The sequence below is a fragment of the Mandrillus leucophaeus genome, unplaced genomic scaffold (assembly GCF_000951045.1).
Source record: "Mandrillus leucophaeus isolate KB7577 unplaced genomic scaffold, Mleu.le_1.0 Scaffold83, whole genome shotgun sequence".
In the NCBI taxonomy this organism is placed as follows: domain Eukaryota; kingdom Metazoa; phylum Chordata; class Mammalia; order Primates; family Cercopithecidae; genus Mandrillus; species Mandrillus leucophaeus.
Window position 1 is genome coordinate 4615353 of NW_012109030.1, and position 2787 is coordinate 4618139.

Below are 2787 nucleotides of genomic sequence, written 5' to 3' on the forward strand. Positions count from 1 at the left end.
ACCCTGTCTCTACTAAAAATACAAAAATTAGCCAGGTGTGGCAACGTGCACCTGTAGTCCCAGCTACTCGGGAGGCTGAGGCAGGAGAATGGCGTGAACCGGGGAGGCGGAGCTTGCAGTGAGCTGAGATCCGGCCACTGCACTCCAGCCTGGGTGACAGCGCGAGACTCCGTCTCAAAAAAAAACAAACAAACAAAAATCAGCCCGCCACCTCGCCCAGCTAGTTTTTTGTATTTTTAGTAGAGACGGGGCTTCACCGTGTTAACCAGGATGGTCTCGATCTCCTGACCTCGTGATCTGCCCGCTTCGGCCTCCCAAAGTGCTGGGATTACAGGCGTGAGCCACCGCGCCTGGCCAGGGTCCCCAACCTTTAATAAACAAGGAAAGGGTGATGAACTGAATTCACATCGTCAGTTTTTTTTTCTCCTGGCAGCAGTACCCACATCTCACCAAGCGAGGGCAGTAAGGAGACGCCGCCTCGCCGGTACCCACCCGGAAATGAGGGTTCCCACCGGCAGAAAGAGGCGGACCCTGCACCTGCACCCGCCCCAGGCCCCGCGCTTCCGTTCAACCGTGACAAACCGCTGGGTCCTTGAGAGCTGCGGGTCACTCCTACATGGTCACATTCCCGCGCGGGATGCCGAAGTGGGGCAGATGAGGTCAGGAGCTGCTGAGGCCTCCCGGGTCCTTCTGTTGGCCTGAGACCCTGGGGTGGGCGGAATCCCGGAGAAAGCGGGAGGGACCAGGGGAAGCCCTGGCGCTGCCGTTTTCCTCCCCGCCTGCGCAAACGGGAAGGGGCTGGTGATGCTGGCTGCGGGCCTCCCTCCTGGACTGCGACATTGTCACCAAATTCTATAAACATCTCATGCAAGCAGTGATAACGTGTGCTGCGAAGTTCTGGAAGTAACTCTTAAGCTAAAAAAGAAAAAAAAAATCAGTGAGAAAATGAGACAGTAAAACAGTGCAATGCTATGTCAATATCCATAGTTACGGAATAGAAACGAAATCTTACAAAGAGGTGCTCCAGTTCTCTAAGAAATTTACACCCTACTGGGCTGTCTGCATCAGACTTTTCTGGAGGTCATTTATTTTATTCACTTTTTTTTTTTTAATGACCTACCGAACTGTTTATAATATTATGGGCTGGAGTCCCACTAAATGAAATACCCCTTTTGAATGGCACATATGACTTTTAGGGATGAATCTTAGCATTTTTATTTTTTTATTTTTATTTTCAAAACTTCGTTGTTACTGTTTTGGAGTTTTGTTTGTTTTTTGTTTTTGTGTTTTTTGGACAGGGCCTCACTCTGTTGGCCAGGCTGGAGTGCAGAGGTACGATCTGGGCTCACTGCAACCTCAAACTCCTGGGCTCAGGTGATCCTCCTGTCACAGGACGTGCCATAGACTCAGACACGGGGTTAAAGAAGGAAGAGGCTTTATTAGGCTGGGAGCTTCGGCAGACTTGAGTCTCAAAAAACCAAGCTCCCTGACAAAAAAATTTTTGGCCCTTTGAAGGGCTTACAACTCTAAGGGGTCTACATGAAAGGGTCGTGATAGATCGAGCAAGCGTGGGGAAGGTGACTGGGGGCTACATGCAACAGCTAACAGAAAGTTTTGCAATGCTTCCTCACACAATGTCTGGAATTTTTTTTTCTTTCTTTTTTTTTTTTTGAGACTGAGTCTTGCTCTGTCACCCAGGCTGGAGTGCAATGGCTGGATCTCGGCTCACTGCAAGCTCCGCCTCCCGGGTTCACACCATTCTCCTGCCTCAGCCTCCCGAGTAGCTGAGACTACGGGTGCCTGCCACCAGGCCTGGCTAATTTTTTGTAGGTCGGGTGTTCTCACTATGTTACCTAGGTTGGTCTTGATCTCTAGCAATCCTGTGCTCAAGCGATCCTCCTGCCTCGGCCTCCCAAAGCGTTGAGGTTACGGGCGTGAGCCACGCATCTGGTTAAAAACCTGTTTGTTTGTTTGTTTGTTTGTTTTAGAGGCGGAGTCTTGCCCCGTCCTAGGCTGGAATGCAGTGGTGCGATCTTGGCTTACTGCATTCTCCACCTCCCGGTTGCAAGCGATTCTCTTGCTTCAGCCTCCCCAGCAGCTGGGATTACAGGCGTGCGCCACAACACCCAGCTAATTTTTGTATCTTTAGTAGAGACAGGGTTTCACCAAGTTGGCCAGGCTGGTCTTGAACTCCTGACCCTGTGATCCGCCCGCCTTGGCCTCCCAAAGTGCTGGGATTACAGGCGCGAGCCACCGTACCTGGCAAACTTTTTGTTTAAATCGAAGATTTTATTCTTTCAGCTGTCAATGGAAGGAGCAGTCACATGGGGTGAAATAGATGGAAGCCATGACGTTAGGAGCGTGAGTGAGGTCCTGGCCCAGCCACTTGTCACTGGGTGACCTCGGCCTGGTCACTGGTCCCCGAGCCTCCGGGAGGCAGGGAGGGTCCTGGTGATGGAATAGAAACAGGGTGCGGGGCAGGGGCGATGACTCACGCCTGTAGTCCCAGCACTTTGGAAGGTCGAGGCGGGAGGCGGGGAGGAGTTTGAGACCCACCTGGGCAACGTAGGGAGACCCCATCTCTACAAAAAATTATAATTAGCCCAAGAGTTCAAAGCTGCAGTGAGCTATGATCGGGCACTGCATACCAGCCTGGGCGACAGAGCAAAATCTTGTCTCTTTTTAAAAAGAAAGAAAGAAAACAAAGGACGAAAGGATCATGGTGTGGAGAGCACGTCAGCCCCGCGCGGTTGCCCGGCGCGCGGACCCTAGCGGACTAGGGCGCCC